The following is a 12,246-nucleotide window of genomic DNA, read 5'->3' on the forward strand; positions in this document are numbered from 1 at the left end:
TTGTAGTATAGTAAGAAGTTAAAGCATAGCTGTCTGCTTACACAAACCATTTTAAAGCATTGGGACTGTGTTACTGAGGACCGCTACAGTATTTTTTTTACACAGGCTCTGATGGGAAGTGCTGTCAATATAATAACAATAGCTATGGCAAAAATAAAGTGAACATAAAAATGATCTTCAAATAATAAATATTTATCCTAAATGAATTTTCTCACCAATTAAAATTGCCTACACACTTCAATTCTTAGTAAAATTATGGTCTTGAGTACAGTTACCATGCTGACAAGATTCTCTGGCTAGACAGATCATCTAGCTACTCTTAAATCACTATGCATGCTCAGGAATCCCCAGGCTTAAGTACTCATTCCAGAAATTCAGACTTACATGACATGCAAAGCTCTGCAAAGAAAACACATAAACCAAAACAAAACACGATTCCTGCCTCAAATTGCTTTCTCTTGAGTGAAGAGCAGATAGTAAAGCAAATTCTATTCGCTGTCTCTACTCCCGTTAGCCCAGGCACAGGCATTTGGAATGAAGGGTCAGACTAGGAACAGATACTGGATGTATTTAGCACTAGGCAAATAAAGACTGTGTGAATACCTTCTTTACAATGTTCAGATTTATTTTGGTCCTTCTATCTCCCTCTTCTTTTCTTAGTCTTCATATCTAGACGTTTAACTTTCAGTGCTCAGGTGTCTAACACCTGAGTTTGTGGAAGTCAACAATGTTAGGATAGAAGGTAACACCTTCAGTTTGGGGTGTCCAGACATCCACCTATTCTGTTCCCCATTCTTTCAATTTCATCACACTAGTTCTGTGGCTAGCTTCCAGAAAGAGTTAGTATAATAGAGCCTTTGGAATAAAAAAATTAAGTTTTATATTAATATAGTTAAATTCTATTAAACTGGGCTTCAAAATCAAAAAGTTCTCCATTTTGCTTACCAGTTAAATTATTTGAGTAGTGGTTTCTGGAATTTGATCAATTTGAAACTTATTTCATTGTGATTCATTTGTAGTTCTTGAAGCCTACTGTCATTACCTCTTATAACCTTCTTTGAAACTTTTCAATATGGAGCCTAGGATATAAAGGTAAAATTAAGGCTGCCCGACCTTTGAAAGACTCTTTTTCTTGTCTCTTTCTTACTTCCAAAAGCAGATTTTTTTGGAGATGCAGTGATTGTTTTCTTCTACAATTCAGTTTTTGCTACAGAAGTCCCATAGAGCAGAGGCAGTACAGCTTTGTCAGTCCTTGGGCTTGCTAGAAACAATGTTGAAATAAAATCACTCAGCTCTACATAGCCCCATAAATGTCTTGTCTGGTATAGTGAGAGACACAAAAGTGTAAGCACATTTAGAAAAAAATGTATATTTGGGAGGAGATAACGTATATACTCATAAAAAGGTAATTGGGTATAGAGAGCTTGGGTGAGAAGAGTGAGCTTTAGCCTTGGCTGAGCACACTAGCTTAGGTCCCTTCACCTCTCTGAACCTCAGTTTTTAATCTCCAAAATGAGATTAATTCTTTGTGGCTTGCCTTGTTCACAATGTTATTATAAAGAGTGAATGAGATAGTGCTTATGAAAGTGCACTGTAAAATTAAGTGAACTATATTTTAAAAACATACATAAAATATATAAAACTATATTTCAACAATTTTTTTTGAAAAAAAAGGTCTTTTGAAATATATTTAAAACATTTTTTGGGTGATTTATCAGAAGGGAGAGATCACTGTGAGCTGGGGTGACCAGAAAATTCTTCACAAGATAATAGTGGTCTGAGATAGCCTCTAGGATAGGGAGAAACAATTATGGTAAGCATTCAGACAGGTGTAATTATGGGAGTAAAGGACCATGAGCAGAGCTGTTAATGGAGGACAGTAAATGTCTCCCAACCTCATTCACAAGTTAGACTTAATCTGATGAAGCAGACAGTTCGTGACTACTGTAGAGGCCATCGAAAGCTACACCATGAGTTTTAATTAACCTTACTCTTATAGGCAAAGGATGGTCATTGAAGGTTGTTAAACAGAGGACTGATGTGATTGATACTGTGTTTCTTTAAAGAATAAGTCATTTGTAGGGTATGGGAGCAGATTATGGGGAGGAAATGCTGGAAGGAGGGAGGCCAGTTAAAAGCCTGTCACAGAAAACCATGTGTAACATGCTTGTATTAGACCATTCTCACACTGCTATAAAGAACTACTTGAGATTGGGTATTACGAAGAAAAGAGGTTTAATTGACTCACAGTTCTGTAGGCTATACTGGAGGCATGACTAGTGAGGCCTCGGGAAACTCAGAAAATCATGGCAGAAGGTGAAGGAGAAGCAAGTACATTTTCACATGCCCAGCAGGAAAGACAGAGAGAGGGAGCAAAGGGGGAGGTGCCACACACCTTCAAACAACCAGATCTCTTGAGAACTGTATCATGAGACAGCACTAGGGGGGTGGTGCTAAACCATTAGAAGCCACCTCCATGATCCAGTCACCTCCCACCAGAGCCGGCCTCCAACACTGGGAATTACAATTCACCATTAGATTTGAGTAGAGACAAAGAGACAAACCATGTCAATACCAAAGATCTAAACCTAGAGCAGTAATTAGTAAGCAACACAGGAAAGTTCAAGTCCATCTAATAACACATTAGATCCTAGGACCTGGGACCAGAGCATCTTTTTAAACATGTAGCTCAGTTCTTTATTGAAAAAACAATTATGAAGCCTCTTTTAAATGAAGGCTAATGTGAAGGGCAGTGGGGCTATGAAGATGGATTGAATAAGAATTATGTTCTCAAAATTTAGGCAATGGGATGGATAAGGTTTCTTTTAAAAACTTTTAAAGTATAATACAGATTCAGTAAAGTGCACAAAACTTAAATGTAGAACTTGGTGAATTTTCATGAAGTGAAATCGCCTATGTAACCAGCACCCAAATTGAGAAACAGCGTTGTCAACATCCAGAAGCCTCCCTTGTACTCTTTTCAAGTCACTATCTCCTTATAAAGATAGCTCCTATCTTCACTCTCCTGACTTACAACTTCATAGCTTAGTCTTGACTGTTTAAAATTTCTTTTGCTTTCATTTTTCACTTAGTAATATTTGTGTGATTCAATCTGCCTTGAGCATATGGCAAATTTATTCATTCTCATTGCTGGGTAGTATTTCATTATCATAATTTATTTGTCTTTGAAACTGCTGATGTGCATCTGAGTTGTTTTCCATTTTTAGGATATTATAATCACTGATGTAATACATGTTCTTATTCTTGTACATGTTTTTCAAATGAATATATGTAACTTTTTATCGGGCATATAGGTAGAAATGGAATTTCTGCATCGCAGGGAATGCACATGTTCAGCTGTAGTAAATATTGCCAAATGCTTTTTAAAATTGTGCCAGTTGACATTCCTTCCAACCGAATATGTGAATTTCTGTTGCTCCATGTTCTTGTCAACATTTAGTGTAGTCTTTTTCACTTTAGCCATTCTGATCATGGTATAGTTATAGATATGAATTTTCAGAACCATAATGCAACATATCAAGTGGTAAGTAGGAACAAAGGTTAAAGAGTGATTGAGAAGTTTAGAGAAGGAAAGATTACACATGTTGTATCTTTGCATAAGGACAGCTGTGTCTTGTAAGATAAGAATGGTGACTATACATTATCCAGGACCACTCAGCATTTTAATAGTTGGTCTTATAAATTATGAAATGACAATATTCAATGTCTAGGCCACATCTTCTAGACTATCAACCAGCAAAACAGATGTCTTTTCTCACCTACTGTGTTCTGCACTTTCCTTTCTGAAAGTACAGTCATAGGAGGTTGAGACAGAAGTTTAGCCTGTGGAGATGAAGAAAGGACATTCTGTGCAATGGGGACAATTTAAGCAGAGACACAGATCCGTGTCCAGACACAGTGGCATCCATATTACTGTTAACAAGCAGAAGAGTGAGGAGGTGTCTGCACTTTGCTGGTGCATGAAACCTTCTCCTAGCTTCCTGGAGCAGGTTATAAATCTCCTCTATTTTGTATGAGAACTTGCATTTAAACTGAATACAGGATGAGAATATCTTCTTTGTCAATAATTACCTCATCTTACAAAATATATTAATTCAGCAATCAGTAATATTTCAAGTACATTTTAAAAGTGTTTATGTACTCTTAGAGTAAGAGAGGAAAATCTCCATAACCTGTATTTATTGCTTCACGAGTCATCTTTTAGGTGTATGTTTGCTCAAGGGAAAAATGTCATTTCTTTGTTAGCTTTTATCTTGATGTGTGGGACTTCACTGGGTTGTTTATTTCAATACTGTGAAAGACTGAAACCAAATTGGTTTGAAGGCTGATGTGAATATTGATTACATCTTAGAGCGTTTCTTCTTTGGTCTGTTGGCCAATATGAGAAAATGTACCTTAAATTACCTAGTTAGGGCAATTAAAGCAGCCCTGCCTGCCCCCTGAAAACACTTTTATGTTAAACATCCCTCATGTGCTGCTTCTCTGACGGGCCTGGGGCCTATCAGCAGGGTGGGTACTGGTGGGGGAGCAGCTGCAAATGGCGATATTTACGGGAGCTACAAATAGGGATATAGGGCCCTGTTGGGGTGATTTTCAAGCAGAGCCAAGATGTCGTTGCCTTATCAATAAGTTTTGGCTCTTTCCTTTGAAAAACACGTCAAGGAGCAGTGTGGTGTTTTGAAACTAGCATGTGATTGAAAATCTGATTTAGGTCCTGAACAAATTCCACCCTCTCCATTAACTTTGGCTGTCACAAACTGAATCTCTACTGTGTCAACATGCCATGCTAGGCACCGTGTGAAAACTGTGTCTGTGTAAAATCATGTATAGTTTAATTTAAACATATAGGTGTAATGTAAATATGTATAATTTTAATTCTCAACTCGACTTCACGAGGTAGATTCCATTATCACCATTTAATTGATGAGGAAATTGAGACATCAATAGGCTAAAGAATCAAAAGTCATGCTGCACTGGAGCTGACAGGATTTGAATCTAGCCAATTTCTATTTTTAATTTTATTAAAGAAAATTTCTCAAATATATAGAAAAGTATACAGTATGGAACAATGAAACTCCACGTACCCATCACCCATGTTCATCAAATATTGATTCTTGGTCAATCTTGTTTTATTTATGCCCCAATTACATTTAGCCATTCAATTATTTTTTTAACCCATTCATACATTTTTAAAATACCATATTATTTTGCTTTTGCTTATTTTAGTACTATCACTAAATTCTGACTTTTTAAAAACACAATCAAATTAGTAAATGTGTTCACATTTTCAATTATTTTACAGCTTGTCTGATTCAGAATTCACCTAAGAGTCACATATTGTGATTTGTGGACATGTTTTCCAAAGAGAAAACATTCAAAATTTATTTTCCAACAGATAACAGCAGCAGCACAGCTACAGGAGTTTCTCCAAAGATCATACATTCACAAGGCATTATTAGCTCAACAGTGAAAAGTCACTGGTGTGTTCTCTGTGACAATATCCACTTCACAGTATAAACAGATACCATTATTGTGTTCACTTACAATGCCAGAAGAAAAGGCACAAATTCCAAAAAAAAATAAAATAAAATAAAGGGGGTGGTCGGGGGGAAGCCTAAAATCAGGTGCAATAACCAACAGGCAAAACATTAGCTAACAGTCTCCATCTACATTTCAGTCAGGGCCTTCCACATACAGGAGACAGACTTCTCCCAGAAGTTAGGGTTTTTCTTTCTCCTTTTTTTGTTAAACCGTTACAGAGATGTTTCATTTGCTCAATATTATTACATATACAAAAGGAGATTACAAATAAAGGAATCACAAAACACCTTGAACATCCAACTCTTTCCACCAATACATTGACTTTTAGGTTTAAGACAGAACCTGGGAATTCTTCAGCAGTCTTAAAATAGGAAAATAGAGACTATGGCTAATAAACAGATAAATAAAGTAGATAAATTAAAAGCTTTCCTATCCAAGACTCACCTGTTCCAACTTCGTAGCCTTCATAAAATCCTCAAGAAAAAATAATCTTCCTAAGTTGTACCAAATAAACAAAACAAAAAAATAGTATGTAAACCTATGGCAGGAAACACACCCGTCCATGAGTTTCTTCTTCAGAATGAAAACCCAGTTTTTCAATAGGGTAGGCACTGGCAAACTAAATTAAGTCATCTGAGATTGCCTGTTCAGGTGTCCACCTCCGGTTCGGGAAGAAAAAGGCGTTTGGGAAGTATGAAGAGGACACTGGCACTCTTGCGGCTCTGACTGAACTGCATTTGAATAAGCGGCAACACACACAGTGAATCCCTAAGCACTGACGTAAGTCCATCTGAGAGAATCCTACTTAAGGTTCTAAGGTTGAAGCAATTTCATAATTGTACAACCTTAATTTTTTGTTCTTTTTAGAGTATATTAAAAATTTTTAAAAAGATGTGAACAGGGTTGGGGGAATATAAAACAGTTTCCTAAATAGATGACAGATCTTGTCTGTTTACCTGCATACAGTTACCAGTACCTTTTGCCCCAATTAGGCTAAGTAGTGTATCTTCCATTGTGGTTCAATAAGTTCCAGTGGTTCCACCTTGAAATAGATAATGGTCTTAGAAAAAGTCACCCTAGGTTGTACGAAAGTCGTATGTATACAGTTTGTCACAAGTAACAAGGCTACTTTGCAAGACCTGCTGCTTTCAAAAAAAAAAACTTCTAGTGTACATTTGTTTGGGTATAATTTTTTTCATTTTCATTTCAGTCGTGCTTGAGGTGGTGGTCACAACCTTCGTAAACATCATTTGCATACCCTTAAGAAAAAGAAGGCCAGGTGCAGGAAGCTCATGCCTGTAATCCCAGCACTTTGGGAGGCCGAGGCAGGCAGATCATGAGGTCAGGAGTTCGAGACCAGCATGGCCAACATGATGAAACCCCATCTCTACTAAAAATACAAAAATTAGCTGCATGCAGTGGCACATGCCTGTAGTCCCAGCTACTCGGGCGGCTGAAGCAGGAGAATTGCTTGAACCTGGGAGGAGGAGATTGCAGTGAACTGAGATCGTGCCACTGCACTCCAGCCTCCAGAGCAAGACTCCATCTCGAAAAAAATAAAAAAGAAAAAAAACAAGAGGAGATGGGTCTTTAAAAAAAAAAAAAAAAAAAAAAAAGCAGATTATAGAGATTTAACTCTGTCTGTATTTATCCTTCCATGCAAGTTAAGCTAAGCTAAAAAAAAAATTAAAAGAAAAAGAAAAAGACAAAAGAAAATAAAAGAAAAAAAAGAAGACTGCAACCTTGTTTTCTTCCAGGAAGTGAGGGAACTGGTGTTTGGGAATGCTGTCAATTGCACCTGGTTTTTCCACATCCACACTGACTCCTGATTGGGAGCCATCATCTTGCAGCTGGTGGTGTTATTCATGATTGAGACAGCCCCCAGCGAAACCAGGAAGGTAGGAATATAGCTACTCTGGATCACAAAATTGCTCACTGGTTTTCACTACCAGACCACTGTCAAGTGTGGGGGTATAGTGGTTCCTTACAACAGGGTCCACATTCACCAAAGGGACTGGGATTTCCTTAGGGGCTGGGATTTCCTTAGGAAACATTTTTGAGACTCTTTTTCATTTTGTGCCTAAGAGAGCCATGGTGTTCTTCAGGACCAGCTTCCTCCCATGGTGTGCTGAGTTATTGTTCACCCCATGTGTCATATAGTAGACCCTCAAGTTGCCTTTGGTGGTGGAAACTGTCCCACAAATGTTGCATGCAAAAGGCTTCTCTCCGGTATGAGTCTGTCCATGAGTCTGAAAACACTAGTGGACGAGAAATTCTTCCCACACTGGGTGCAGCTGTGTTGCTTGACCTGACGGTGTAGCTGGGCATCTAACAAAGGGGTCATCAATGGAGACAAGATTGAGGGTCCTACAAATATACCTGGAACTTCAAGTTTGACATATGTTGGCTGGGCTCAGATAAAGTTGAAGGGAGATTGCTCCAACCTTCCATCTCTGCATCTGTTCTCAAAGCTCTCTGATTTGCCCCCAGCATCAGGAGACATTGACTTGATGATTTGTGCCTCACTATTGGCCAGAGAGAGTGCTTGGAAGGACCTGGTTTCCATGGTGTCTGAACTTCGGCTCTCACACTCCTGGTCTCGTTTCAGTGAGGATGAGTTGTTGGTCAAGACATTGCTCTCCACTGAACCATTTTTCGGCTGCTCTGACACTGCAAGCCAAAAGGGATAGGACCCAATCCCCCCACCTGGGGCATCCAAGGAAGTCATCATGGAAAGAGGTACAGGGATCTTTGAGGAGCTGCTTGGGCCCTCCTGGGAGCTGACTTCTACATCAGTGCTTTTGAGGACATCATCACAGCAGATGGCACTTGTACTGCCATCCTCACTGACCGTCATTGGATCAGGACCATAAGGTCACAGGGATCCTCTGGCAAGGGAATATTTGGAATCTGACTGTCCATGTGCATCTGAATATGCTGCTGCAATATCACAGCATTGGTAACTCTGGCAGATGGGGCATGAATGCTGCCTCTTTATGGGTGTGTTGGTTCAGTGAACCCCAAGGTGCGTCTGCAAGTTGCCTTTGGTAGAAAAAGCTCAGCCACAAATCTTATACTGGAATGGTCACTCCCTGGTGTGTGGGTGCCTGTGCAGTAATATATTTTGGGAGCGCTTAGGAATCAGTAGACAATGAAGCCAGTGGTGACCTTGTGGATGTTCTCAAACAGCTACAGTAATTTTAGCATCTCTGATCCTGGCTGGGGGTCCTACTCACTTAGAAGCCACCAATCCTTGGTGAATTATTGTTTGTCCATACCTCAGGGAGGATAGGCCTGCCCTCACTTTCTGCAGAAGGACTAGGATGCAGGTCACTGGGCAACAGGCCATCCATGAGGTTCTTGGGGTTAGTCTTTGAAGAGAGATTCTGAGGTAGCCTTAGAGAGGAAGTTACAAAGACAAGTTTGCTGTCTAGAGACTTGATTCATCGATGGGGGCAGGTACAGAGTGCATATGGGTTGCCATTGCCTGTTGCCATTTTGTCCTGGAACTCAGAAAACAGTTGAGGGTTCACATTCTCTTGGAGATGTTTGTGAACGTGTACCCTGAGGTTAACCTTGGTGGTGAAGCGATGACTACAGACAGAGCACATGAAGGGTCTCTCTCCAGTGCTGGAGCAGAGGTGGATCTACAAGAAGCTATCAGTCCTCAAAACCTTGCTAGAGTACTTACACTTGTGCTTGGAGATGTTCTGTAGCTTTCCTTTCCCTTTCTTGGAGGGGTCTAATGCCATAGTGGAGAAAGGACCCTGAAAGAGCACCAAGCCCAGAGCCTGAGGGAGCAAAGCACTCAGTATGGGAGACACGATGTTTTCCCAAACAGGGAAAGGGAAGAGAGTACCCTTTTCCCATCTGGCTTCAGAGCAAATGGCATCAGTCCTGGGGCAGAGTGGTGAAGGTAAAAGGGATGCTGGCGTGCTACGGTATCTTGGCTTGTTTCAAGGCATCCAGAGACAGACCTTGGTTTCCAGCCTTCTGGCTGAGCAAAACCACAGCTGTAGAAACTTGCTGGACATGCCCAAAGTCTTCAGGGTGTCAGCCCCTGCCCTGCCACAGTGGAGGACATGGGAGGCTCACATGTTCATCTCAGTGTAGATCTTCTCGGTGAGCTGGATCTGCTATAGCTGCTGTTGCAGATGCAAGATCTGCTCTAGGACCCATGGGATGCTGTTGGTGCTGGGCACAGGCTGGCAGTGCACCTGCACTCCACTGATTCACTGCCAACTTGGTGTCCCAGAAGCTTGCATGGGCACCTTAGTGTTGGCTACTTTGCCTGTGGGTAAATAGCTTATGTCCTTAGGTGTGGGTGGCAGGGCTATCTCTGTAAGTGCACCACAGACTCCACACCCAGCTTCTCTTTCATGTCCCCTGAGCTGCCACTGTTGTCCTTCTGGCCATCTTTATTGCTTGGACTGGGTGGCTCGTGGCTCAGTCTGGCTCCAGAGAGCTGTCATGGCCTCTCACTGTCATTCCTGATGAGGACAGGGGAATTTTTAGTACAATTTTTCTTATGTTCTGAGAACTCAGAGATGCTAAAGAACTGCACAGTATTTCTCACAGGTGTCCAGTTCCTCCCGATGAAGCCATTTTACCATGTGGTTTTGTCCTTATTTGCTTCATCATCGTTCTCTTGGTGATCCATGGGAGCACCCCAGGCCCCCACCACTGGTGCCATTCAGGGTGCATCTGTGAACTCTGGATTCAGTTGCTGCTCGCCCTGGTCCCCCTCCAAGCTGGCATGCTGTAGTTTCGTCGGCTTGCACTTCTATATGGTGTGAGCATGGGGCACTGGGAAAGCCACAGTTCTGGCTGATATGTTTTTCAAAGGCTCTTTTAATCCATAGATCCCCTCACTCATTCTTTGTAGTTTGTGAGAAGGAAAAAAAGACCCAAGCTGTTTGTCTTGCAGAGTTTTTCATACTATAAATTTTGCTTACCGTGTACTTGTGATGGGTTTAATATGTTCTGCTGTCCTTTGTACTTACTATAAATTGGTGATGGGATCTAGAGGACAGTTTTTTGTTTAATACAGTGAACAGAAAACAAAGTTATTTTTCACTTCTGTGGGAAGTCTATTGGACTGAGTTACTATTTCAAGTCCACCTAACTTTTTCCTTCTGTTTGGAAATTCTGAAAGACACTGGAGGTTGTGGAATAACGATGGTGTGAAACATTAAGAACTCCACTCTACTTCTGGGAGAGTACACATTTGACAATTTACTGTTCACTCCCAAGGGTATCCAAAGAAAAGGAAATTTTAGTTATGAAATCAGGTGGAAAGGTTCCTAATGCTACCATTTGGTGTTGAAGCAGCACCGAGCTGTTGAACTTGTATCTTATTGTCTGTTAGAAGATGGAAATGAGGGCAAATACACAAAGGATGTAGGTGATAAGCAGGTTGTACTTGGGGTCAGATGGAAGGCAACTACTACATGTAATAAAGAGGGATAAGAGTTAAGGTTCAGAGATTCTTTGTATCACACATAGTATGTCCCTAATATTTGCTTTCATTCTATAAATAAATAAATAAATAAATAAATAAATAAATAAATAAAAGCTTACGACAGTGGATCACGTCCAGAACAGAAGTTGCCTAAGTCAAGTGATTAAGGACCCTGTACAGCTCATTAGCTTAACCAGCTCTCTCTGTGTGTGATACACTTTATCTGAACTCAGTCAAACTCTAGCCCAGGGATACTGGAACAATTCTGCAGTGAAGACATCCACCGTATGCAAGATTGGAGGCTCTGAGATGTGGGATATGAGGGTGACTAATTTCAGGGAACACCTGAAGAGGTTCCCTGATGAGGATCATTAGGAAGTAGCAGGGGCTGAAGCCTAGTGGTCATTATCATTGACTGTATTCACAGAGGCTGGAACAAGCCTCAGCTGTCTTGCAGGCTGTGATGGCTTCATCTCCCCACCCCCTCATAAAGAGACTTCCTGTATCATAGCTCTTGTGCATTGGCCTGTCTACATCTAACAGCTTGTAGCCTGACTTAGGACTCAGGAACAAACAACAAGCCTTCAATCTCTGGATAACCTTTCAGGACACCCACTCTACTTAGGAGAAGAATAGGGTTTACTGCGTCATTTTTGTTTATCCTCTAATGCCAAGGCCCAGGGCCTAGTGACACATTATCAAGCCTGTACCTTTTTAAAACACTTGGACAACCACACTCATTTCATTCTACTCTAGGCACCTATGAGCATTTCCATTTGCTACTCAGCTCTAGAGAGAACTCTAATATTGAACAAACCTTTCCCAGTTACAATATTCTTAGTTCCCTTAGGAACAGATGAATTATATTAATTTTACAAGGGACAACCAGAATTACTAGAAAATCTGTCTCTCAACCTGCCTTAGAACTTAACAAGAGGAGCTGTGTCCTCTGGAGTTTCAGCCAGCTAGTCCAAGTTCAGTGTGACCTCATGCTTGTGAAATGGGAACCTTCTAATTTTTCTCATTCTCTCATGCCGAGGAAAGAAAGTGTGTCTAATGCCTTGTGAAAAAAAACCAATAAATTCAAATTCAAATAAAAATATTTACTTTTGAATTAGTACCTGTTCTGTCCCTTCCTCCTTCTCTCTTCCTCCCTTGTTCTTTCCTTCTTTGTCGCTCTTTCTTTTTTTTTTTTTTTGAGACGGAGTCTCGCTCTGTCGCCC

At 40.5% G+C, this 12,246-nt stretch overlaps 1 pseudogene and 4 gene segments (V, D, J or C); all 5 read right to left on the bottom strand.

The window, feature by feature from the left end:
* The window catches only part of LOC111554712, a 729,812-nt gene that overhangs the window by 531,507 nt on the left and 186,059 nt on the right, over positions 1 to 12,246 (bottom strand).
* LOC111554720 overlaps positions 1 to 12,246 on the bottom strand; it is a 687,176-nt gene that overhangs the window by 505,205 nt on the left and 169,725 nt on the right.
* The window catches only part of LOC111554726, a 522,394-nt gene that overhangs the window by 503,882 nt on the left and 6,266 nt on the right, over positions 1 to 12,246 (bottom strand).
* Positions 1 to 12,246, bottom strand: part of LOC111554718 — a 654,935-nt gene that overhangs the window by 500,239 nt on the left and 142,450 nt on the right.
* On the bottom strand, positions 7,730 to 10,255 carry LOC111554756 (annotated as a pseudogene).

The sequence above is a fragment of the Piliocolobus tephrosceles genome, chromosome 6 (genome assembly GCF_002776525.5).
Source record: "Piliocolobus tephrosceles isolate RC106 chromosome 6, ASM277652v3, whole genome shotgun sequence".
NCBI classification, from domain to species: Eukaryota; Metazoa; Chordata; class Mammalia; order Primates; family Cercopithecidae; genus Piliocolobus; species Piliocolobus tephrosceles.